At 47.2% G+C, this 27,828-nt stretch overlaps 1 pseudogene across 1 annotated transcript in view; it reads right to left on the minus strand.

Annotated features, from left to right (window-relative positions):
• Window positions 1-22,022, minus strand: part of LOC148143829 (uncharacterized) — a 125,054-nt pseudogene extending 103,032 nt beyond the window's left edge. Inside the window, exons 1-2 of the transcript XR_015751316.1 lie at window positions 21,951-22,022; window positions 5,123-6,335 (exon numbers count right to left, since the gene is read on the minus strand). The product of XR_015751316.1 is annotated as an uncharacterized LOC148143829 (transcript). The remainder of the gene's footprint in view (window positions 1-5,122; window positions 6,336-21,950) is intronic.
• Between the last annotated feature and the right edge of the window lie 5,806 nt (window positions 22,023-27,828).

Below are 27,828 nucleotides of genomic sequence, written 5' to 3' on the forward strand. Positions count from 1 at the left end.
ACAAATCGAAAGAAATCTGAAGAGGATTGTCGCTTTTACAAAGAAAGGCATAATATAAATTAATTCATGGTAATTGCTTCTTCGCTTTAGGCCCATTTCAGCTTATGAAAGGAACACTCTACTTTCAAATAGTGGGGGAAAGCTGTATCAATACAGCACAGTCACAGGCTCTTCTCACTTGGTTTAGGCATACACACCCCCTCAAGCCTGTGCTAATTCTTAATCCTTACTTAGACCTGACATTTCTTGCCCATGTGTGGTTTCTGTTCCTCTGTTCACCTCCCCTTCATGTGTCTATCAAGATACACCTTAAACATTGTTAAGGTGCCTGCTTCCACTACCTCCACTGGCAGTGCATTCCAGAAACCCACCACCTCTCTGTGTAAATTCCCCACCCCCACCACTTCTCCCCCAAACAGTCCCCCTTTCACCTTGAACCTGTGCCCTCTTTTAGTTGACTTTTCCACCCTGGAGGGAAAAAACGCCTCTGACTATCACAGAATCCCTCCAGCGTGGAAACAGACCATTCAGCCCAACAAGTCAACACCGGCCCTCCAAAGATTAACACATAGAGACCCGTTCCCTTACCCCTATTATCTACATTTACTCCTGACTAATGCACCAAACTTACACATCCCTGAACATTGGGGCAATTTACATACAGACAATCCAACTTAACCTGCCTCTCCCTGGACAATGGGTAATTTAGCTTCGCTAATCCACCCTAACCTATACAAGTTTGGATTGTAGGAGGAAGCCGGAGCACCCGGAGGAAGCCCACACAGACACGGGAGGTGGGGTGCAGGGACAATGTGCCAACTCCACACAGATAGTTGCCTGAGACTAAAATCGAATGCAGGGCTCTGGCACTGTGAGGCGTCAGTGCGAACCACTGAGCTACCTTGCCACCCCTGTCCAGCCAATCTGTGTGTCTCATCATTTTGTCGAGGTCTCCTCTCAGCCTCTGTTTTTCCAAAGAAAACAATCCAGGTTTATGCCTCCTCTGCTCGTAATGAGAGCCCTCCAGACTAGGCAATGTCCTGGTGAACCTTGTCTGTACCCTCTGCCAGAGCACCCACAACCTTCCAGTAGCACATTGACCAGAACTGCACACAATATTCCGAATGTGGTCAGAATAAAGAGCTGTATGTAACTCTTACACTCAAGGAAGCGTGCTGTGTGCCTTCTTGACCACCATGCCCACCTGCATTACCACTTCCACGGATCTATATGCCCAGATCTCTCTGTATGCCAGTGCTCCTATGTGTTCTGCCATTTATCATACAATTCTTATATTTCCTTCATCACTATCGAGGTTCACTTTAACTGTCTTTCTCTCTTCATCTCTTTTTCCCCCCTCCTCACCCCTCCACACATCAGCATATCATAAGACCATGGGAGCAGAAATTAGGCCATTCAGCCCATTGAGTCTGCTTCGCCATTCAATACGTTTCTCAACCCCAATCTCCACGTAACCCTTAATCCCCTTGATACTCAAGAACCTATCTATCTCAGTCTTAAATATACTCAGTAGCTTGGCCTCCACAGCCTTCTGTGGCGGTGAATTCCATAGATTCACCACACTCTGGTTTAAGAAGTTTCTCTCCCCTCTGTTCTAAAGGGTCTTCCCTTGACACGAAAGCTGAGCACTCAGGTTCTAGTCTGTCCTACCAATGGAAACATCTTCCCAACATCCTCGCCGTTTATTATTCTGTAGGTTTCAATTAGATCCCCTCTCATCCTTCTGAACTCCATGAAGTATAAACCTAGAGTCCTCTAATGTTCTTCATATGTTAAATTTTTCATTCCTGGACCATTCTTGTGAACCTCCTCTGAACATGTTCCAGGGCCAGTACATCCTTCCTGAGATATGGGGCCCAAATCTACATACAGTACTCCAATTGTGGCCTGACCGGAGCCTCAGAAGTACATACCTGCTTTTATATTCAAGTCTGATCAAAATAAATGCCTGCATTGCATTTGCCTTCCTAACCACTGACTCAACCTGTAAGTTTACCTTGAGAGAATCCTGGAGTAGAACTCCATAGTCTGTCCCCATAATCTTTCTGTTCCTGAGTAGCAGCAGAGATTTACAGATACCTCGATTGTTTTCAGGGATACCAAGGGATCTTGGGAATTGCCAGTATCTCGGGAGGAGGCAGAGAGGAATGTGGTGTGGTCCTGTAAACTCCAGAACTTTCCAAACTCCCTGAGTCAGCAGTAACTCTTTCTGGACCAAGAAACAAAAGGGCCACTGAGAAACTGCTACATCAGAAGACCTCAGAAGCAGAAATGAGGCCATTCAGCTCATTGAGTCTGCTCCACCATTCAATCATTCTTACGTATCAAGGGTTACGGGGAGAATTGGGTTGAGAAACATATCAGCCATGATTGAATAGTGGAGCAGACTCAATGGGCTGAATGGCCTAATTTCTGGTAGTTAGTCATCCCTGGGTAGAAGGATGCAAAACAACAAGTTGTTTCCTGGGACCGATGAGCTAAGTGTTTAATAACCTCATGACAAAAGGACAATTAAGTTTGTGGAAGGAAGGCCCTGACGTAAAGGGGTTTTTTTGCAGGAAAGGCTGTATCAAACAAACCACTAACCCTCGAGGATAAGAAGGTAAGCTACAGACCGGAGATCTCCAGAAGTGTGGGGAAGATGGTGTTAGAATCTAAAGAAGCATCACACCACAGATTTGAAAGCGAGGAATCTCCACCAGAATGCAACTCCAGAAAGATGCAGCAGCAGTACTTGGAAGACGAATGCTGCACTGAATCCCTGGATACTTCCAGAGACAAACTGTTGGTGGAAACTCAGTTAAATTCTGCCATCAATTGGGTGATAGCCAAGTTGTGAGTGAGGTTGAACTTGGTTACTTGAGTTTTATTTTTGGTTGCTGCATACAATCAAGTGTAAATCACTGTTTCAGCAGTTAATTGTGTGCAGTTTCTGAGTTAAGAGCCAAATTAAAGCGATTCACTCACAACCACAGAGAGAGGCTGGGATTCATGTTGACTCCATTGCATTCAGCACTACATCACGTCAATACTCTTATAAAGCGAAGGCTGACAGCACCACCTTTCTCAAACAGAGGAGAGTGTCGCCCAATAATCTATAAAATTAGCATGAAAAGTGGTGTAACCTGCTCTAGTGAGAAGAATAAATCCCCAACACTTTAAAATCAACAATCAGCAATTTATTTATCCAACTCTCATGGTGAACAAATGAACAAAACTATTAACAAACTGGATACAGGCCAGGAGCAGATGGGTGGCACCAGTTTAGTTGGGGATCATGGACTGGTTGGTCTGAAGGGTCTGTTTCCAGGCTGCATGACTCCATCGCACGGAATGAATGGGGATCCATCCCAAAGATGATAAAGGTTTCAAGCACCACCTTAGGCAAATGTGTGGACACCCCTCCAGATAACTGAGGGCAGTGGGACACTGAGGGTCAGTAGATCAGTCAGCCAGCCAGTTCTCTCCAGGAGACTTCTCTCTTAAGAAAGGAAGTGGTTTCCTGTCCCATCAGCCAGATTATCCAGTTTGGATTAGGTCCTATATTTCCAACAAAATAGGTAGACAGGGCAGTGTCTATAACAAATATGTTATTAAACTTGGAAGTGTGCTGAAGACATATACAAGGATGTTGCCAGGACTCAAGGGTCTGTGTAAAAGGGAGAGGTTGGACAAGCTAAGATATTTTTATTTAGAGCATTAGAGACTGACAGGGGCCCTTAGAGAAGTGAAGTGATTGTGAGAGGCATGGAGAGGGTGAATGCACTCAGACGTTTACCCCGGGGTTGGGGAAGTGAGAGCTAGAGGGCATCAGTTTAAGGTTAGAGGAAAAAGAATAAAAGGGAATGGGAGGGGCAACTTTTATTTTTATGCAGACGGTGGTACACATATGGAATGAAATGCCAGCGGAAGTGGTTGAGGTGGGTACATTAACAATATTTATAAGGCATTTGGACAAATAAGTGGATAGGAAAGGTATGGAAGGAAATGGGCCAAGTGCAAGGAAATGGGCTTAGTGTTGATGGACAGTTTGGTTGGCACGGACCATGTTGGGCCGAAGGGCCTGTCTCCTGCTGTGGGACTCTATGATTCGTGTCTCTTTGTCGGTCTGACAGTTTTGAGTTTCCAAATGAACATCTTACTAAATCAGGCCGAATAAACTCCAATCTCATTCATCAACTCTGATGCGGAGGTGCTGGTATTGAATTGGGGTGGACAAGGTCAGAAGTCACATGGCACCAGATGAAGTGATGAAGGAGCAGCACTCATGAAAGAGCAATGCTCTTAAAGTTTGTATTTCAAATAAACTTGTTGCACTGTAACATGGTGTTGTGTGACTTCCGACTTCTTCAACTCTGGGTTTGTCTCAAACTTGACGGGATACTTTGTCCAACTCGGCATATTTTATCAGTATCGCTTGGAGGAATTCTTTTTTTTAAAGATTAGATTCCCAACAGTATGGAAACAGGTCCTTTAGCCCAACAAGTCCACACTGGCCCTCCGCAGAGTAACCCAGCCAGACCCATTCCCCTATTCCTATTCCTCTACATTTACCCCTGACTAATGCACCACACCTACACATCCCAGAACACTATGGGACAATTTAGATGGGCCAATCCATCCTAACCTGTACACCTTTAGACCAGGGGAAGGAAACCGGAGCACTCAGAAGTAACCCATAGAGATGTGGGGGGGACATCGTGAAAGATACACACAGACTGTCATCCCGAGGGTGGAATTGAACCCAGGTCAGCATCGTGAGGCAGTGGTACTAACCACTGAGTCACCATACCACCCCTGAGCCACGTAGGTGGGCTTGGGGGGGTGGGGGCGGGGAGGGGATGGTGAGTCCAGCACAAAACAAAAAAAGCCCACTGCACCCACTGTCAGAATGGGCAAGAGGTTCAGCCTTGGGGGTGACCCACTGCAGCGTCACTGGTGGAATCTGATTGTTGGGTGCACTGGTGCCCCCGCTGGTGCCTCCGCAAGTTGCAGGACAATGTGAACCTCCGCCCGCAGTCGGGGCAGGCAAACGGCCTCTCCCCGGTGTGGACCCATTGATGGGCCAGCAGTTTGGAGGAGCGGGTGAACCCCTTTCCACACTCGGGGCAGCTGAATGGCCTTTCCCTGGTGTGGACCCGCCGGTGGGACAACAGGTCAGAGGAATTGCTGAAGGCCTTACCACACTCAGAGCAGGCGAAAGGCCTCTCCCCCGTGTGGATTCGCCGGTGTCTCAGTAGGTCGGAGGAATTGCTGAAGGCCTTCCCGCACTCTGGGCAGCTGAAGGGCCTCTCCCCCGTGTGGACCCGCTGATGGGCCAGCAGGTTGGAGGATTTACTGAAGGCCTTCCCGCACTCTGGGCAGCTGAAGGGCCTCTCCCCCGTGTGGACCTGCTGATGGGCCAGCAGGTTGGAGGAATTGCTGAAGGCCTTCCCGCACTCTGGGCAGCTGAAGGGCCTCTCCCCTGTGTGGACCCGCCGGTGCCTCAGCAGGTTGGAGGAGTCGCTGAAGGCCTTCCCGCACTCTGGGCAGCTGAATGGCCTCTCCCCCGTGTGGACTCGCCGGTGCTTCAGCAGGTCGGAGGAATTGCTAAAGGCTTTCCCGCACTCGTGGCAACTGAAAAGCCTCTCTCCTGCATGGATTCGCTGGTGGGTCTGGAGGTTGTCCACACAAGTGAACCCTTTCCCGCACACAGAGCAGTAAAACGTCCTCTCACCAGTCTGTATATGCTGGTGGGCCAGCAGGACACAGGAGCAAGTAAAGCCCTTCGCCCGCTTGGGGCAGGAGAACGGCCTCTTCCCAGTGTGATTGCACTGATGAGCCGCCAGGACAGATGGGACACGGAAGCCCTTCCCGCAGTTGCCACACTTCCATGGTTTCTCAACGGGGAGTGTTGCCTCAGGTTTCTCCATGGCCGAAGCTTCAGCTGCACACACACACACACACACACACACACGTGTACAACCCCGCCGTGAATTCTTCTTTCCAGGCAGTAGAGTTGTTTCAGGCTCCACACTTAGTGCGCTGTAACAGTCGGGTCTTTCAACCAGTCCCCCGTACTCAAACAGGAAGCAAAAAGAAAGCTTTGCTCCTTCTCACAGAATCATAGTTGAAAATTGTTGCGGTCCTGATGGATTGAGTGACTGTCAGACATTGACGTGAAAGTGAGGAATGGAGACGCTGGAGAGTCAGAGTCAAAAAATGCGTCGCTGGAAAAGCGCAGCACAGCAAGCAGCATCAGATAAGCAGGAAAATCAACATTTTGGACTTGAGCCCTTTATCTGTTGACTTTGAAACTTCTGTCTTCAGATAGTCTGTAAGAAAAGATTACAAAAATCATCACTGCCAGTCCGGTTAAGAATGAGACATCAAGGCATTGACACTGACACCAGAGATGTGGCAAATGTTAGTGGCAAGCCAGACTGATAAAGATATGTAGCACAGAAACAGACCCTTTGGTCTAATTCATCCGTGCCAACTAGATAACCTGACCTAATCTCGGCTGATTTGCCAGCATCTGGCCAAAATCGTCTAAATCCTTCCTAATCGTATACCCATCCAGATGCCTTTTAATGTCATAATTGTACCAGCACCCACCACTTCCTCTGACAGCTCTTTCCTTAAACATGCCACTTTCTGCATGAAAGAATTATCCCTTAGGTTCCTTTGTTAAGTTCTTTTGCTTGAGCTTCTTACACTGCAATACGCCAACTTCTGTGAACAACCAAACTTTATTAAGTACAGTACAAGTTGTGGAGAAACTCTTCACACTCTTCGCAATGCTTGAACACAACAGTACCAAAAAAACAAACCCCTTAAACAAAGTAAAACTGAAACAGAGGCTTACAGTTGAAGTTAGAAGGGCAGAAGGAGACAGTATTAGCAGCCTTTCTCCAGACAGCCCACTGCTTAACTCACCCAAACAAGACTTCAGCTTTCAGGATTGACCACTCCCCTTTCATTGTAGAGGTCACTTCTAAAACATAAAAGCTTTGGCCTCAAGTCTCACCTGTTCACACATAACCAAAAATGCCTCTCAATACCGTTTTTCATCTCTGTACTAAACCAGTCGCTTCGGAGCTTGGGTCTTTTTACCACCCCTCTGAAAAAAAACCAAGGACACAGCATCCTTGAGAAGAAGGACCAGCTTTTAGAAAAAAGGACCAGCTTTGTGACAGAGGGATATAGGCCAAACACTGGCAGATGGGATTAGATTAGTTTCAGAACATAGCATGGAGTAGTTGGACTGAAGGGACTGTTTCTGTGCTGTTTGACTCGGTAACTGTTCTGCAATGGTGTGAAAACCATTTTCTTGCCTTCCCCCATAAACGTCCACTTCTTTGTTGTTCCAAAATCAGATGAACTCAGCCTTGAATATATTCAATGATCCCATAACTGCAGGAAGACATCCCCAGTTCTGAACTCAATTCCTCTTGCTAATATACCACTTGCCTTCCTCATTGCTTGCTGCACCTATCGGACAACTGGCATTAACTGGTATGGAAGGACGCTGAGGCCCCTTTATACACATTCCTGATGAAGGGCTCGTGCCTGTAATGCTGACTCTCCTGCTCCTTGGATGCTGCCTCATCTGCTGTGCTTTTCGAGCACCACACTTTTTGACTCTGATCTCCAACATTTGCGGTCCTCACTTTCTCCACATCCCAATATATCACCATTTAAACAATGCATCTCCTTTCTGCTTTCCCTCCTGTTTTAAAAAATTCTCAAGGTCAAGGACCAGGCTCGCAGGAAAGTAGTCTGACACAGAACAAACAGCCAAGAGGCGAGTCTGCTAGAATATAAGTGTTTTATTCCCCGCAGCGTCGCCACAACCAGGTCTCGTACTTACAACGGGTCTGGTTTATACTCACTCTACGTGTTACCGGAACTGGGAGCCGTCAGTTCTCGTAGAGCGGTTGCCAACAACCCACGCTCGGCGGTTAAACGCAACCCCGGAGCAGACTCTACCGAACTGGAGACTTTTCCAGCTGATATACTCTTTTCGAGATCTAAACATTCATGTGAACAGCAGAGCAAGGCTGAAAAACACATTCCATTCTGGTCACATACAGATAAGAAGATTCACACGGGAAGGTGTGTAATAAGATTCACACGGGACTAAGCGACACCTTCCATTTTCGGTTAGATTCACACATGTATTGGAACACAATTTTAACCCTTTCACCACATTCCACTGCTTGGCCCAATACATGTGTTACATTATGATTCACACATGTATTGGGACATAATTTTACACCACATTCCACTGCTTGGCCCAATACATGTGTTACATTATGAGCACACATGTATTGGGACACACCACATTCCACTGCTTGGCCCAATACATGTGTTACATTATGCCCATATGTATTCTTTCTAACAAGCGCCTACGTACACGCCAAATATACAAGCAAGTCAGGACATTACAGCATGTTAAAATCACCAGGACCGCTACCAGGATCGACAAGGGTGGGAACAGGAATGTCCCCGCAGTGGAGGACATACCACTCAATATGTCCCACCAATGATGAGCTGACTCCACGTCCACTACACGGGCAGCATGTACTACCTCCTGTCCATGTATAAAGGTAGACACCGTAACCTTGGTGACATTGGTTTGATGCTTTCGTAATATCTGCTTAAGCTCCTCGGATCGGTCCAATGCTCGCTTAAACCGATCCAGGGAAATGTTCCAAGGATTCATCAGCACTTTCCACTGCACCTTGGTAAAGTGGCGAGCACTGCTATAAGTGGCCAACAGATAGGTCTGATTCTGCCAGTGCCACTGATAGACATTTGAGAGGCATCCCGAGAACGGTGCTGAGGGAAGCATAGGATGTGGATTATTGGTAGCCACACAGAGCGTGTGTGGCCCAATCTGCCACATCATGTCCCTTGGAGTTTCAACAGTCCATTCGCACAGGGCCGTTCCGTTAGTCAAGCAAGGGTCCCGATACCTGTCCATCAGTAGGCAAGTTTTCCCCTGATCAGTCTGTTCACAAGCGGACAGATCATAGGTAATATTGGTATCTGGGCTAAACCACTGTCCCCTTGTCTTCAGAAAATAATATCCAGAAGATGTAATCACTGGTAATACATAATATCGACAGACCGTAACAGTGTGGGTTACATTCATGGTAACAAAGTATCCGTTACACATAGTTGCGTTACACCATGTTCGTTCTGGATGGGTTATCATCCACAATTTCTCAGATACATTCCATAGTCCCCTCCACGCCTGTACATTGGGGGATGTTACCACACGCAAAAAGCGTTCTTTCTGTATTTGAGCATGCAACATTTGAATATGACAGGCAGTCCAATTTAACTGAGCCGTAATGTTCTCAAACAGTTCCTGAGTGGCACCCCAGACATCCAGTTCCCATTGCAGAGATCGTATCATTATTTCAGCTGTCTCTCCTTGAGTCATCATTACGGATGGCATCCACCTTCCAATAGTATGTAGTCCTTGTGAGGTGGCCTGTCCCGTGTTAGATAATTTAGTACGGGTTACCTCAGAGTCAATGGCATTCGAGATACCCATAACAGTTCCTGTGCCTCCCAGCAGGGTGTCGTACCACGCTCGTCGCCGCCTCTTGGTATGACACTCGGGTATGAGGGGCAACTGTACCCGCCAATGAACATCAGTGTGCAGTACCGCCCGGGCCATCTGTTGACAAGTTGACATAATAGGGGCCAACTGTGTTCGATGCGACCGCACGCCCCCCGTGGCACCCCTCTTCGGTGCTGGCCCGCCCCGCGTGGTGTTTAATAACGCCTCAGACGGGGCGTTCGTCGAGGGCAGTACCATTATTAACCGCATGAATCGATGACGATTCCGAATATCGGTGGCATTGCGCAGCCACAGATCTTCCCCCCGAGCTGTGACGCTCCAATGAGTCCCCGTTGTCCCGCATGTCTGGGTGCGTCGGTCCCACAAACACGTCTTGACTTGGGCATTTACCACCAGGGCGCAATTAGGCGGTATGAACGATATGTCATATTTTTCCCCATCCCGGCGCATGTAGCACTGTGCACACGTGTACAATTGACAGTCGCTGGTGAGAGTCAGAACAACGCACTGCTGACCGGGTTCACATGTAAAATTGTCCTGCGTCCGTCGCTGGCTACTGGCCTCCCACCGCACCTCATGGCGGGCGACCGGTACCAGCGTCCAGGCCGTGATACCAATGCCCTGGAGTGGCCATCCGATCGCGAACATCGCCAATAGGAGTCGCAATCCCCATGACCACCCCATGTTCAAGGCGGAGGGCCAGCCTGCGGGTGCATAGCAATTACAACATTATTTAGGTCTCACGTAAGTAGCACTGGTTCGCCGGGACGTTTGCCCAGGTCGGGTCCCCGGGGTACATAATGGTGACCAGACTGTCCTTCCCCTGTGCTATGATTTCGGCCGGCCTGGGGGGGCCGGTTGTCTGGCGCACCCATACCTTGGCCCCCTTAGTGTCAGTAGACCCAAATCCCCCCGTCCCACGCTCAGTAACCGTAACGGGAGCTCCCGTCTCTTCCACCGTTGTAAGGTTACATGGTTTAATGACCAATTGCGCTATTCTGTCCCCCTTCTGTATCACGTAAGGTTCAGCAGTGATGTTGACCAGGACCACCCCCAACTCCCCTTGTTAGTCCGCGTCAATTACGCCTGCCATCACATCAATCCCCTTTAGTGACAGTCCCGACCGCGGGAGGATATGCCCATAGGTTCCAGGGGGACAAATCAATCCTAATCCGGTCTTAATCACCGTAGGTTTCTGTTGGATCAAAGTCTGGGCAGTTAGTGCTCGTAGGTCCAGTCCAGCCGAAGCCGGCGTGGCCCTTACGGGAATATCAGCTTCCTCAGCGAATTTCCACATTTTAATAGGCTGAGTCTTTGGGGTATCACATACTCGTATCATCCTATTCAAGGGTGTTACCCCATTTCCTAATGGGCGGTTATTAATTTGTTTCACCACCCGAATTAGTTGCTTCTTCCAACCTGTTAAGTCATTGCAACCTCCTACTTTTCGTAGTGAGGACTTCAGAAGCCCATTCATTCGTTCTATAAGTCCCGCAGCTTGTGGGTGATAGGGTACATGATAAACCCATTCCACGTGGTTATCGTGACACCACTGCTTTACCACCCTTCCTGTGAAATGGGAGCCATTGTCACTCTGGACCTGTATGGGCAATCCATAAAATTGTTCAATCAAATCTAAACATCGCAAGGTAGCCTGTTGATTGTTGTGACGACAGGGATGGGCTACCAAAACCCCAGACATAGTGTCCACAGCTGTACATATGTGGTTACATCCTTGTGAGGAGGGTAAGGGACCCACAAAGTCCATTTGCCAGCTCTGTCCCGGACCATCCCCCCGATGGATATGTCCCATCATGTGTTGGGGCACTCCCTGCCGCTGATGTTGACACTGCTCACACTGGTTTACTGCAGTCTTAACATCATCTACCATAAGATCTATTCCTCGGTCTCGAGCCCATTGCAAGGTTCCTTGCACTCCCCAGTGCCCAGCCTTAAGGTGTGCCCATCTAGCTAGGTCCACTGAGGTGCCCCTTTGCACAATCATGGTTCGGACGATACCATCCACATATCGGTTATGTAGAGCTTCCACATCATTTCGAGATGTATGGGCATCTACGTGGGTGATGTATATGACCAGGTATTGAGCTTTCTCCCTTATATCTTCCCATAACTGTTTACCCCATACTTCCCTATTCTGGATCATCCACTGATTGGCCTGCCAAGTTGGCATCCATTGTGTCATGCCGTTAACCACTGACCACGAGTCAGAGAACAAACAAACTCCCATGACCCCTGCTTGCATGACTACCATATGCACTGCTTTTAATTCTGCCCACTGACTACTTTTTCCCTCCCCTAATTCTTCTAGGGTAGTGCCTTGTTTTGGGTTAAAGGCGGCAGCTTTCCATCTACGCTGTCCCGCTTTCCATTGGGCTGACCCATCTACGAACCAAGCCGTGGCTTGTTCATCCGGGGTCAGTTCATCATACCGTTTTCCCATCTTAACGGGTGATTCCTTGTATTCAATCACCTCAAACCGTTTTTCCCCTTCCTCAGGGGCCTCCGCCACTTGCTCATGTAGGACTGACACTCCTTTCTGTCCAGTCCGCACTCTCTCCGACACATACCATTTCCATTTAATGATGCTGCTCTCTTGGGCAGTTCCTATTCGGTGGGTAGTGGGGTCACTAAGTACCCACGGAAGAATAGGGATAGCTGTTCTCATGATCACTTCATGTCCAATGGTCAGGGCTTCGGTTTCCACCAAGCCCCAGTAGCATGCTAATAACTGTTTCTCAAAGGGGGTATACCGTTCCCCTGCCGGGGGTAATTTTCGGGACCAAAATCCCAATGGCTTACGGGTTCTTCCCTGTTTTTGCCATAAGCTCCAATTGGCATAATCCCCCTGTGCTGAGACTTGCAGTTCTACAGGTCCTGACTGTATCTTTCCCAAGGATACAGCTTGCTGTATCGCTTGCTTGGCCATTTCAAATGCAGTTTGATGGACCTCCGTCCATTCGAACGCTGCCTTTTTCCTCGTAACTCGATACAAAGGTTTTAAAATTTGTCCTAAATGGGGAATATGCTGTCTCCAGAATCCGAATAACCCAATAAATTGCTGCACGTCCTTCTGGGTGTGAGGGACGGCAAAGACCTGAATCTTATTTTTAGCTTTCGCAGTGATTTCCCTTTCCCCCTTGTTCCACACGATTCCTAAGAATTTTACCGTTTGTGAGGGACCCTGGATTTTGGCTGGGTTGATCTCCCACCCATATCCTCGCATATGTTGAACCAGTTGGTCCAGCAATTCCTGAACCTGCTTCTGACTTGTCCCCTGTATCATCATATCGTCAATATAGTGCGAGATCATCACTTCGTCAGGCACTTTAAAGGCAGCCAAGTGTTCTGCAACTATCCGGTGGCAGATAGTAGGGCTATGCAGATATCCTTGGGGCAATCGCGTGAACGTGAATTGTCTACCCTCCCAAGTGAATGCGAACTGTTCCTGCCTATCTTCGGGAATAGGAATTGTGAAGAAGGCATTAGCCAAATCAATTACTCCGTACCACACCCCTGGATGATGTTGGATTCGTCCTATAATAGTGACGGCATCCGGGACCGCTGCCGTCAAGGCCGGAGTGTGACGGTTTAGTTGCCGATAATCTACCGTCATCCGCCATGACCCATCGGCTTTATGTACGGGCCATAAGGGGTTATTCCACGCCGTGGTGCATGTCCTAAGCACTCCCGCTTCCAAATAATCCTTAATTGTGGCGGATATTTCTTTATGTCCGCCGGGAATCCTATACTGTCTAAGACTTATTACGCGATCGGCGATCGGGATGGGGAAGGGGTCCATTTTAACCTTTCCCACTAACACCGTCCTACAGCGCAAAGCCATTTTCGTGATTCCAAATTCAAACTTCCCTTGTTGGAGGTGAAGTGTTAAACCGGCCAGAATGTCCATTCCCAGGATCCATTCTCTAACTGGTGTAATGATAATTGAATAAGTTTTAATGGGCATTGTACCTATCTTTAGGGGCAATTGTACTGTTTTTCCTTCAATCAGATTATCTCCCAGCCCAACCAGCGTGACTGGGGTTCCTTTAAACTTATGGGGCGTCCCATAGATTAAGGTGGCCTCCGCCCCTGTGTCCACTAGAGCCATAACGGTTTGGACGGATTTGCGCCAATAGATAGTCAATGATACATGAGGTCGAATGTCGTCTGCTGACCATTGGCTCGTTCGTGGGCAAACCCTTGGGGCTTGGCCCGATTCCTATTGTTCCTCCCATTCATCTTCCCCAGACAGCACTGGGTAAAGACGTTTGCCTCGCCCTTCTTTGTTCTTGCCTTTCTTACTAGGTTTCCGGCCACGCCTATCCACTTTATAACACTCTCGGAGGGGAGGCCGTACCTCCTCCTCCTCCTCGTCCTCCGAGGATTCCCACCGCTGGGAAGTGGAAGTTCTACCCCTTCGAGGCTCATTAACAACCGGACCCCGTGTCTGACATTTTTGTGTTAGTAATTCCACTAGGTCTTCCATAGTGGGTCGGGACTCCGTCTCTACCCGGGACACCTTCAGTCCCTTTCGTCTGCATAAGTCTTTTAATTCCGGTGTAGGTAGGCCATCAATCTCCGATGCTGGGACCTGCGCCTGTATCAAAGCTTGCCACAAAGCACGCCGTGAGGGGCCTTGGTTACTTCCTTGATTAGGGTTTACTTTTCCCCCTGCCCGAGCCTCAGGGCGACGCCCCTCCGTGCCCCCCTGAGAAGCACGGGTTGTGGGTCCCCAATCCCCCAAACCACCCATCTCCCTCATCATACTACGGGCATCTCCTAGGGTTTCTCCCCGTCCACTCAACATTATGGTTAATAACAGTGGTTTATAATGGGGGGGGGCAGTCTTCACTAGGTGGTCTCTAGTCTGTCTACTAACATTTGTGTTATCTACCTCGTCCAGCACTCCCAGCAACAGGGCATCCCGCACACACAAACGGGTTAGCCTCTGAACCCCTTCCTTAATTGTTGTCCAAGTTCCTTCCAAGGGGGGCCAATCGGATGGGAAGGGATACTGTTCGGCCACTGCCCTGGCATACATCCCAAATAAGGTCCCCATACTGCGATCTATTACCATATCCTTGGCTTGTCTGCGGTACCCCAGGTCTATGGCAGCATCCTTTGCTAATCCACCAAACTTGGGAGCATCCTGATAGTCTACCTGCACTTGTTGCCCCCCTTCCTCGAGAAGCCGAATTAGCCATAGCTCTAACGGCTCCCCAGGATTACGTCGGGTTTTCTGGGTGATAAACAGCACCTCATCGGTAGTGAAGTCTTCCGTTAATTCAGAGAATTCTGCAGGAGGCTGAGCCCGCGGTAATTCATGCATAATTGCCTCCCCTTGTTCATTCCGTATAGGGTTTCCTTCCTCATCTAACATTACCTCCCGTTGCACTGGGAGACGTCTCTGAACCTGCTTTCTCCTAACCACTGGTTTAGCTTGGAGTACGGGTGGGTCCTCTTCGTACTGATCATCTGAATCTCCCCAAATGTTCCCATCCCAATGATCGATATCCCACCGATCCCCGTTATTTAACTGGGCTACAAACGCCCGTACTTGTACTGGGTCCGGGGTTCGAGGGACCTTCCTTTTCTCTTTCCGTTTCTTAGCAGACAGATACATAATAGTTCGTCCTGCTAGTTCAGTTAATGCTGTCAATTCAGCTTTTAACTTCATAATTTCCTGCCTCAACATAGAGGCATCTCCCGAACTGAGTCCCTGCTCATGTTTCAGGAGGGCTAATTCTGCTTCAGCTTTTTGGCGCTTGTCTGACTGTTGTCTACAAGCCGCCGCACAGGCCCACATCCTCCGCTGTACCCCAGGCAAGGGGTTCTTCGGCAGGACTGGGATCCTCTCAAGGGTGGACAGCAGCGACCCTGGGGTTCCTACGCCCTCGGCCTCCCAGTTCTCCGGTCGCCCCCCACCATTTCTCAAACAAACTGCCACGCCATGCCACGGTCCATGCCATCCCGGGACGGTCGGGACCTCCACAGTTTGTTCCTCTGGTTTCTTCGCCTTTTTCCAAAACATTGTTCTGTATCAAAATCTTTCCTCAATTGCGATTGATCCTGCCGACTACGCCAAAATGTTTTAAAAAATTCTCAAGGTCAAGGACCAGGCTCGCAGGAAAGTAGTCTGACACAGAACAAACAGCCAAGAGGCGAGTCTGCTAGAATATAAGTGTTTTATTCCCCGCAGCGTCGCCACAACCAGGTCTCGTACTTACAACGGGTCTGGTTTATACTCACTCTACGTGTTACCGGAACTGGGAGCCGTCAGTTCTCGTAGAGCGGTTGCCAACAACCCACGCTCGGCGGTTAAACGCAACCCCGGAGCAGACTCTACCGAACTGGAGACTTTTCCAGCTGATATACTCTTTTCGAGATCTAAACATTCATGTGAACAGCAGAGCAAGGCTGAAAAACACATTCCATTCTGGTCACATACAGATAAGAAGATTCACACGGGAAGGTGTGTAATAAGATTCACACGGGACTAAGCGACACCTTCCATTTTCGGTTAGATTCACACATGTATTGGAACACAATTTTAACCCTTTCACCACACCTCCCCACCCCCCACAGGGAATGCTATCACTTCACATCGTGGTACTGCATTTTCCATGAGTTTGCCAACTGAGACACAGACCTGGCCAAACTTTTCCAGAATCTGTCCCCTCCATAAATTGAGATGAAGAGAGAGACACACACAATAAAGGTGTTTCTGATTAGTAGGAGGACCGCGCTCCTTCCGGTCCTCCAGGGCTTCCTATTGGCCCAACAATAGATCACGCGCAATTTCCGCGGACAGCCAGGAGCACGCGCAGGTTTTGCTGACACCGGCGAACATGCACAGTGTGCGTTGTCACCGAGGAGCATGCGCAAGATGCTCTGTGAAGTTGCTGGTGTTACCGACAGGTTTTGTGCCCAAATGACAATCGGAGACAAGAAAGGCTGGAGCGACATTTTATATTTATCCTGCGGCTCCACATTTTATTCCTTTTGCATTTTATTTGACGACTCATCTTTTCCTCAGGGTAGGGGACTCCCAAACTGGAGGGCATAGGTTGAAGGTGAGAGGGGAAAGATTTAAAAGGGACCTAAGGAGTAGAAAAAAAGTGTGAAAGTTAATTCCCCTTAAGTGCCCTCTCCAAACCTGCACATCTTTGGATTGTGGGGAGAAACCGAGCACCAAAGGAATCCCACGCAGACACAGGGAGAATGTGCAAACTCCACTCAGACAGTTGCCCAAGACTGGGATCAAACCAGGGTCCCTGGCGCTATAAGACAGCAATGCCAGCCACTGAGCCTGTTCAGAAAAAGCAGCAATTGATTTATATTAGGGTGGGAGGGGAAAGGATAAAAAGGGACCTAAAGGGCAACTATTTTACGCAGCGGGTGGTGCGTGGATTGAATGAGCTCCCAGAGGAAGTGGTGGAGGCTGGTACAATTACAATATTCAAATCTGGATGGTATATGAACAGGAAGGTTTGGAGGGATATGGGCCAAGAGCTGGCAAATGGGCCAAGATTAATTTAGGATATCCGACAGGCACGGAACAAACAGTTTGTTTCCATGTTCCACTACTCTATTTCTACATCGTCAGAACTGTTATGACACGGACTGCACCCCCCACTAATTTAAACCCAAAAAAGATTTACCCCATGTGATAATATGAAAATTCAAGAGGTAAGGAACTGTTTCTAAAAGTCACTATTTAAAGTTTTATTTAATGATCTCGGACTCTAACTTGCAAGTGTTTAAATCTGCTGGGATTTTTCGTACTGCCAAATCTATTCAAATCTGTCTAAACTAGTTCAAATCTCGGACAAAAGCCCTCAAATTTTACAACACTGGGTGCAACCTCCCCCACCTAATTTAAACCAGCAACAGAGAGAAGGTTTAACCCATGTGGTAATCTGTGAAAATTCAAGAACCAAGAAACTATTCCCAAAGGTCAGTATTTAAAGTTAAAATTAACAACTTTATTTATTAACGTCTAACGGAGAATAATTAATTAACAACAATTTACAACTCCTGTCTCTAACCTATCTTCTACCTTCCCCTGTATAATACCAGTCGAATAAAAACCCCTGATTAAGATTTACCGAAAGATTCAAACTTCAAGACCAGCCAGCTGTTAAATCTTCTCTTTGTACCTTCTTCTGTAGATTTGCTCTCCAGGTCGGTGTCGATGTTTTTTCTCTGTGCAGACTCCTTCTCTGGACAGGTACCTCTCAGAGTTCTCACTAGCAGCCTACATTTGTTGGTCTTTTGGCAGTTCTCCTGTAACTGTTCAACTTTTTTTTTGATTTTGTACTCCAAAGCATCAAATCATTTCATTGGTGTTAATATTAGATTAGATTAAATTCCCTACTGTGCGGAACCAGGCCCTTCGGCCCAACCAGTCCACACCGAGCCTCCGAAGAGCAACTCACCCAGACCCATTTCCCTCTGACGAATGCACCTAACACTACGGGCAATATAGCATAGTCACTTCACCTGACCTGCACATCTTTGGACTGTGGGAGGAAACTGGAGCACCCAGAGCAAACCCACGCAGACACGGGGAGAATGTGCAAACTCCACACAGTCAGTCACCCAAGGCTGGAATCGACCCTGGTGGTGTGAGGCAGCAGTGCTAACCAATATTCTCAAAATACTAAATTCAAATTTGATTGGAATTCAGTATTTTGGGGCAAGATTTAAATCGATTGGCCAAAATTGAGTATGTTTTTGTCTCCAGGCAACCCAGCTACTGAGCTGTTTGACCAAATGTTAAATTGTTACCTTGTTCACAACGCTTGGTGCTACGTCAGGTGGTTCTGCTCGCTTTTCAATTCTCTTGAAGGTAGAATACACCTCTACACCTTCTAAGAGAACCAATTTTTCAAGACTAGGGTTCGGCCATTCACCCCTAACAGGAGAAAGTGAGTACTGCAGATGCTGGATATTAGAGTCAAGAATGTGGTGCTGGAAAAGCACAGCAGGTCAGGCAACATCCGAGGAGCAGGAAAGTTGACATTTTAGGCAAAAGCCTCATTCATCCCGAACAGCCTTTCCTCAACTGCACATAGTTCAATGCAAGTTTGAGAAAGATGGCTGCAGCTTTGTCTTAATATAAAATTGAACATGCGTTCAAACTTTAATGCTATTTCTGAATATATTATTTTAGCTATTCTCAATTTGAAAGATCAGCCATTTCTCGTGCACCCCCATCTCCCAGGCAGTGTCATCACCAACCATTTTCTCTCTCTCTTCTGAGAAGAGCTTGATACAGCGATCAAAGAGAGTTCGAGGCATGAGAAAGTTTAGTGGGAGTTGGAAGAGATACAGAATGGACAGGGTGACAGAGTGTGGGGCCATTGAGAGACTGGGGGGAACAGAGGGTGGTGGGGGCGGAAAGGAAAGACTTGGGGGTCAAAGGGTGGAGGAATAGAATGAAGGGGAGAGAGAGAAAATGGGGGGCAGAGAGTTGCGGGATGAGAGAGAATGGTTGGGGGCAGTGGGTGGGGAGAGAGACAGCACAATTCCCACCTTCCCCAGGACTGGGGCAGTGTCCCATGAACTGGAACCTACTCCTCCCACAGCAATCATTTCTCAATCCACATATGGCTAAAGCAGAAGATTTATATAATCCCTGCAGGCCATTTCACCTATCAAATTCACACCGACCTTCCACACAGCATCCCACCCAGACTCATCCACTTACCCTACAGCCCTGCAGTTCCCCATGGCTAACCCACTCTAACCTGCACATCCCTGGACACTTTAGCACAGCCGATCCATCCGAAACTGCAGATCCTTGGACTGTGGGAGGAAACCGGAGCACCCAGATGTAACCCGCGCAGACAGAAGAGGGAGAACATACCAAATTTCACACAGACAGTCATGAGAAGGTGGAATCAAATCGCTTCTAACAATTCTCCCACACCTGTAAAACCCTGAGCACCATGGGTAATTTAGCAGGGCCAACCCACCCTCACCTGGGCAAAGATAAAAATCACATGACGCCAGTCCAACAGGTTTATTTGGAAGCACTAGCTTTCGGAGCACTGCTCCTTCATCAGGTTGTTGTGGAGTATAAGATCATAAGACACTGAGTTTACAGCAAAACATTACAGAGTCATGCCACTGAAATGATACATTGAAGAAACCTGGATTGTAAAGTCTTTCATCTTTTAGAATGAGTTGCTGGTGTCATTAATATGTAAATCCCAGAACTTCTTCTAAGGCTCAAGATAACTTAAGGTTTTATAAGAAAAGATGACAACTCAGCTCAGACAATGCATTAAAGGTGTGAGGCCAGAGTCTGTCTGTATCCCAGTTTTTGAGTCAGACTGGTTCTATTTCCAAAGTGGAATTTATAAAATATTCCATGTATTGTCTGCCTGCAGATTGTGCATTTTTTGAGCAAAATAGATGGTATGTGCAAATACAAATTCACCCCATAGACCTCGGTGTGTTTGTGTGTGCGCGCGCGCACACACATGAGAGAGAGAAAAAGTCTAGTTCCATACTATATATCTCTATGTCTATTGCATAACAGATGCGTTATTTCTGTTGATGTAAATATTGTTATAAATCATAGCTGGGTACTAATACTTAGATGTAAGGGAGAGAGAATTCTTCAATCAGGGCACTATAAGAATCCTGGCAGACCCCTATTTCTAGTTTACTTGCCAATGAACAGACACAAGCACCTATTTAATTCTAACTTTTCACTTATTTTGTTATATTTTCTGGTATGATACTCTTTGTCTGGATGGTTTACAGGCTGGGAGATTGTGGATTGGACTTTGATTGACTGAATGATTTATTGTTCCAGAAGGTGTCAAAGGAGGTTAAAGCTTCAGCAGAAATGAAGCAGAGCTGAGAACAGACAACAACTGTGGGAACAGTGAGATCAATAGAGGACAAAGAAACCAGGACCTGAAATCCGAGCTGACACCAGACTACCCTGTGATCAGTGCTTTGATTAGCAGTGTCAACCCTCTACCTTTACCTCGCTTCCCATTCGACTTGAATGCCACATCTCCCCTCAATATTTAGGATCCAATCCTTGTCATCCTGAAGCCATGTCTCTGTAAGGAGTCCCAGATCAAAACCTGGAGTGCAGGTTCATAGTTCCTTGAAGGTAGAGTCCCAGGTAGATATGACAGTGAAGGCAGCATTTGGTATGCTTTCCTTTATCGGTTACAGCACTGAGTAAAGGAGTTGGGAGGTAGGTGATTTTGCAGCTCTACAAGACATTGGTGAGGCCACATTTGGAATATTGTGTGCAACTCTGGTCTCCTGCCCATCAGAAGGACGGTGTGAAACTTGAAAGGGTTCAGAAAAGATTTACCAGCATGCTGCCAGGTTTGAAAAAAATTAGCTCTCGGGAGAGGCTGAATAGGCTGGGGCTGTTTTCCCTGGAGCGTCGGAGGCTGAGGGATGACCTTAGAGGCTTGTAAAATCATGAGAGGCATGGATAGGGTAAATAAACAAAGTCTTCTCCCTGGGGTGGGGGAGTGCAGAACTAAAGGTTTTGGGCGAACGGGGAAAGACATAAAAGAGCTCTAAGGGGAGCCTTTTCACACAGAGTAGTGCATATATGAAATGACCAGCCAGAGGAAGTGGTGGAGACTGGTATAATTACAGAATTTAAATGGCATTTGGATTGGTCTATAATAGAAGGGGTTCGAGGGATTATGGGGCCCAGGGCTGGCAAACAGATGAGATTAGGATAACTGATAGGCATGGAGAAAATGGACCGAAGGGTCTGTTTCTGTGCTGTACATCTCTATGACTCCAATATAAAAGGTTCAGGGGGATATAGGTTGAACACAGGCAGGTGGGTCCAGTTTAGTTTGAGAACATAGTCAGCATGGACTAGTTGGACTGAAGGGTCTGTTTCTGTAACTGACCTGTACTGGTCTTGCCTCCCCCATAACCATCACATCTTTGTTGTTCAAAAATCAGATAAACTCAGCCTTGGATATATTCAATTACGACCAAACTGCAGGAAGGGGTCCCCACTTCTCAACTCAATTCCTCTTACTAATATACCACTTGCCTTGCTCACTACTTGCTGCACCTGTCTGACAACTTGCATTGACTGGATTAGAAGGACGCAGAGGCCCCTTTGTTCATCCACACATAATTGCTGATGAAAGGCTCGAGCCTGAAATGTCAATTCTCCTGTATTTGCCATTGAAAAAAGACCTGGACTAACTTTCCCAGAGTCTGTCCCCTCCCTGGATTCACTTCGTTTCCCTTCAGTTCCTGCAAGTCAACAGCTCAACCCCGGAATGGAGAAGGGGGTGAGAAAAGAGTGTGCTGTACTCACAGATGTTGGAGAGAGGAAAGAAGTTGCAGTTGGGGTGAAGCTCAATCTTCGTTCATAGAGAGAGGAGCAGCAGCAGCAGCAGCAACTTCAAAAGTTAATTGTCCTACTTCCGCATCCAGACGATGGGTTTGCTGTGATTGGCAGGAGGATCAGTCTCCATCCGGTCCTCCAGAACTTCTCATTGGTCCATCAAAACAAGGTCACGGAGTGTTTCCGCTTGTTGTGTGAGCATGCGTAATGTCTTGCTGACACTGTGGAACATGCGCAGTGCGTTGCTGACACCGAGTAGCATGCGCTGTATGGAGACGTTGGCATTACTGCAGATTTTCACAGTTAAAAATCACACAATGCCAGGTTATAGCCCAACAGGTTTATTTGGAATCACTAGTTTTCGAAGCGCTGCTCCTTCATCGTTGGTTGTGGAGCAGAATCATAACACACAGACTTTATAGCAACAGGATTGCAATGTCATGGAATGGAATATTAAACAACTTTAGCTTACCTCGACCATTTTTTAGAATGACCATGTTAGTTTTGATTCCTTCACATGTAAATCCCAGAACTTTTCAAAAGTTACGTTCTCAAGATAGCTTTTAACAATAGGTGTCATCTCAATCAGATAATGCATTGAAGGTGTTAAGTTAACGTCTGTCTGTGTCCCAATGTTAGGTCAGACGGATTCTATTTCTATCGTGGTATTAGAGAATCTTACGTGTATGAGTTTTTGAGCAAAATAAAATGCGATTCTGCAAGTACAAATTCAACCCACAAACTTTTATGTGTGTGTGTGTGTGTGTGCAGGAGAAACCGTGTGATCATGTGTGTGTGAGAGAGTGTAATGGGGTATAAGTCTGTCATAGGGTGTGTATGTGTGTGTGAGTGAGTGAGAGAGAGAGAGAGTGTAATGGGGTATAAGTCTGTGAGAGGGTGTGTGTGTGTGTGAGAGGGAGCATTTGAGAGAGCGTATGTGTATGAGAGAGAGTCTGTGTGAGTGTGTTGGTTTGGAGGAGCATGTATTTGTGTGAATGCATGCTTGTGTGTGTGTGTGTGTGTGAGAGAGAGAGAGAGAGAGAGAGAGAATGCATAGTATAGTAGGGTCACCTGTAGTGTGACATGAACCCAAGGTACTAGTTGAGGCCATCTCCATGGGTACCGAACTTGGCTATCAGCCCCTGCTTGGCTAATTTGCATTTTTGCCTGTCCTGAAGTCTGCCTTGGAGGATGGTCACCTGAAGGTCCAAGGCTGAATGTCCCAGACCGCTGTAGTGTTCCCCGACTGGGAGCGAACACTCCTGGCTGTTGATTGTTGTGCAGTGTCCATTCATCTGTTGCTGTAGCCTCTGCTTGGTCTCACCAATATACCAAGACTCAGGGCATCGTTGCCTGCAGCGTATGAGATAAAAAATGTTGGCTGAGTCACATGAGTACCTCCTGCACTCATGGTGGGTGGTGTCCTCACGTGTCATGGTGGTAATCGTGTCAACATTCTGATACGTCTTTCATCATCTGCCGTGACAGAGTTGTATTGTGTTGTCCTGAAGGCCAGGCAGTTTTCTGAGACCAATTATCTGTTTAAAGTTTGGCGGTTGATTGAAGGCGAGAAGTGGAGGTGTGGGGAAAGTCTTGGCGAGGTGCTCATCCTCATCTATAATGTGTTGCCGGCTGTGAAGAATGTGGCGTGGTGTTTCGGCTCCTGAGAAGTACTGGACAACAAAGGGTACCATTTTGGTTGCAGCTCGTGTCTGTCTCCTAAAGGAAGTCATTACAGTTTCTTGCTGTGACACATTGGAACTGGGAGTTGATGAGTTGAACATTGTACCCCGTTCTTATGAGAGCATGCTTGTGTACTTCCAAGTGTCTGCCATGTTCCTCCTCACCTGAACAGATCCTATGTATGCGAAGGGCTTGTCCAGAGGGGATGGCTGTTTTAATATGTTTCATGAGAGAAGTGTAGCACTGTCAGGTTATCCGTGGTTTGCGGATACAGAGAAGTGCTGAGATACCCATCCTTGATAGAGCTGCATATATTCAAAAATGAGACAGATACTAAAGAGTATTGTTGTTTCAGTGACTCCTCACCATGGGTCCAGAGGAATAAATGTCATCAATATATCTGGTGTATAGTGTTGGTTGGAGGTCCTGTGCAGAAAAGAAGCCTTGTTCGAACCTGTGCTTGAAACTGTTGGCATACTGGGGTGGAAGTTTGGTCCCCATGGCTGTTCCATGTGTCTGGATGAAGAACTGGTTGCCAAAGGTGAAAATGTTGTGGTTGAGAATGAAGCGGATGAGTTGTAGGACAGTGCTCAGAGATTGGCATTTGTTGGTATTGAGTACTGAGGCTGTTACTGTGATGCCATCATCGTGAGGAATGCTGGTGTAGAGTACTGACACATCCACGGATTCAACTAGTCCGTGGGTGCTGAGCTTCTGGAAGGATTGGATCAGAAGTCTTGATGAATGCTGTCAGTTCACAGTTGTGCTCTTTGGTCAGATCAGCTGGTAGTTGCCTGTCGTGTTCCTGGTCAGTTGTTTGTACACTTCCTTGCAGAAGTCCATTTATTCCGAATTACTAAAAAACTGCATAAATCCATGTAAGATTCTGTAGCTCCCACTTTAGAAATAGAATCAGTCTGACCTAACATTGGGACACAGACAGACTTTAATTTCTCACTTTCAATTATCTGAGCTGAGATGACATCTATTGTTAAAAGCTATCTTAAGAATGTAAGTTTAAAAAAGTTCTGGGATTTACAAATGAAGGAACCGAAACTAACATGGTCATCCAAGATGCAAGCTCACCTGCACATCTTAGCACAGCTGATCCACCCTAAAGTGCAGATCTTTGGACTGTGGGAGGAAGCCAGAACACCCAGAGGTAACCAGCACAGACACAAGGGGGGGAACATGCCAAACGTCACACAGACAGTCACCCAAGGATGGAATCAAACCCAGGCTCCTGGCGTTATTAAGCAGCATTGCTAACCACTGAGCCACCATCCCACCCACTGCTTTGAGGTTCTGCTTTGTCTTTGCAGCTTTTAACTTCTCATGCGCCCTCAGCAGAGGCTGTCTCCTGCTGACATCGTTGGACCACACCCATTGCACCTCCCTTTCCCACTTCTCCAGCCCAGAGCACACTGGTTCCTGAATCCTGGCACCAGATTCCGATACCATCTGTGCTTCTGCTGCCAACTGCAGAGAACGGAGGCAATCACCGTCACTATTCTGTCCCTTACCTCCCCTCCCTAACGTTGTTCTTGCTCCTCCCACCGCACAGTTAGCTCCTCCCCCCTGCAGCCCTCTCTCAGATCACCTTTACCTGCCTGACCCGGGCTCACACCCCACTGACCCTGTCCACTGATCCCATCAGAAGGCTCTGTCCGGAGGGAAAGACCATCTCCCGGAATAAAAAACATCTGATTAACTTTCCGCCTTGCCTTCCCAGCGTGTCAGCAACCTGTCTTCCAGCTCCACCTCTCTGAGCTGAAGGTCCTCCAACATGTGTTTGCCCTGGATCACATCATCCAGAACCTTCCACCTTTTGCAAATCGAAAGACAAGTCTCACCCTGCCCTCTCCAGTGTCTATTGTGTAACTGCTTAATCATTTCTAGTGGCCAAGCAGAGACTGATAGCCAAGTTTGGAACCCATGAGGTTGGCCTGCACCAGGACCTTTGGTTCATGTTACATTACAGGTGACCCCACTACACTGTACACATTCTGTCTCTCACACACAGCCATACATTCTCACATACTCACGCAGGCACTCTCTCAGATATACGTGCTCTCTCAGATGCACACACATGTACCCACCCACACTCTCACCCACACACACATCCTCTCACAGACTAATACTCCTGCAGCTCTCACTTTACCAAGCATGCACACACGCAAACACACACTCTCTCAGCCAGACTCATGCGTATGCACACACTCACTCACTCTCATGCATGCACACATAGATAAGACTATGGGGTGAATTTGCATTTGCAGAATTATGTTTGTAGATACATTCTATTTTGCTCAAAAAGTGCACAATCTGCAGACAGTCAATCCATGTAATATTTTATAAATTCCTACTTTGGAAACAGAATCAGTCTGACTAAAGACAGACTCGAACCTCACATCTTTCATGCATTGTCTGAGCTGAGATGGCACCTCTTCGTAAATCCTGAAGTTATCTCGAGACTGTGACTTAAAAGAAGTTTTGGGATTTACATACTAATGAACTGAAACCTGCAACCCATTCTAAAGATGAAACACTTAAAAGCAGTCGAGGTTTGTTCAATATATCATTTTGCTACAAGTTCTGTGTCTTATGATCCTGCTGTACAGTTACCTGACGAAGGAGCAACACTCCGAAAGCTAGTGCTTCCAAATAAACCTGTTGGACTGTAACTGGATTTTAACTTTGTTTCCAGTGAAAACAGCCCACCCCTCCCACTGCTGCCAGTAAACTTTACAAAGCTGAGGAAACAATGAACCATCAGTCCTGAAAAATGTACAATTCTAATAATACGAGCTACACATTGACTGCTCCTTCTGATATAAGACATTGGAAACCTCCCGCCGGAGATTGAAAGAAATTAGCAGCTTTAAAAGAAAAACCTGTTGGATCTCATAGCCTTCAATGTCTGAGTCCGACGGTAAGTTCAGGTAACTTTTGTTGGGACCCAACTTTGTTGCAGCTTCAGATCGTCCCAGTAAAAAGGTGCACAAAAAGTAGCTTTTTATTGAAACACACACACACACACTCACACTCTCCTGCATCCCACTTTCTTCTCTATTGGTCAGCTGAGTTGTCCCTTTGTAATTCGATCCTTGGTGCAGCCTTAGCCTGGAGGAAGTATTGCTTCACTCAGCAATTGCAACCCATAGCCTGTATGCAAGTAAGATTCCCCCCGCGCATTTGCAGATGGCCTGTCAAGAGTCAACCACACTGCTGTGGTCTGGAGTCACATATAGGCCAGACCAGGGAAAGGATGCAGCTGGGACGACTGAGTGAATCCTTTCCCACAACGGCAGTTTCCTCCCCTAATCATGAGTGAATCAGATTGGGGTGTTTGTTCCCCGAAAATGGTTTCATAATGAGATTCTGAACTCCAGATTTCTGACTGAACTCCAAATCCGCCATCTGCTATGGTGAGATTCAAACCCGGGAGTCCCCAGAACTGGGTTATTAATGCAGTCGAGAATGGCACTCGGCCGAAGCTCCTTCAATCCCCCTGCGATGGGAGGTGAACTCACTGATGTCTCTGCAGGTGGGAGGAGTGGGTGAAGCCCTTCCCGCACAGAGAGCGAGTGAACGGTCTCTTTGATCCTCCAAGCTGAGTAAATGGTGTGAAGTACTGTACTTTTCACAGTCACCGCACTGAATTTCCCTCATTCGGGTGTATCAATATTCTTCCTGCCACACCAGTGTCCAAGCAGACAAAAGCAAACATTTCTTCTCGACTGGAATGGCTGCTGATATTCAAGTCCCAATGAATCAAGTGGCTCTGTCAGAAGCTGATGTATCTTTTGGTTTCAGATTTCTTTCCCCATGTCTTCCTGCAAATAAAATCACGAAATAAGTCACGGTCAGTACAGTCAAATGAACATAACATCGGTGACAATTCCTTAGGTTGCCAGATACCTGCTGATCATATATTATCCATGACACATATATTATCCATGACACAGAAACCTGAAAACCCTCATTCAGTCAGATAGCATTAAGTTTATAAAGAGGAAAACTTCATTTAGGTGACAATGACCTGGAACAACCTTCCTACAAAGGTGCTGGAAATGGAGCTGAATGAAGGATATGAAAATGAAATGTCAAGGCTGCTTCAGGAAAGAAAGCCAGTAAAGTTGCTGAAAGATTTCCTGCTGACCTG

The sequence above is a fragment of the Chiloscyllium plagiosum genome, unplaced genomic scaffold, assembly GCF_037043375.1.
Source record: "Chiloscyllium plagiosum isolate Xiang-an unplaced genomic scaffold, Cpla_swu_hap1 HiC_scaffold_27, whole genome shotgun sequence".
Taxonomy (NCBI): domain Eukaryota; kingdom Metazoa; phylum Chordata; class Chondrichthyes; order Orectolobiformes; family Hemiscylliidae; genus Chiloscyllium; species Chiloscyllium plagiosum.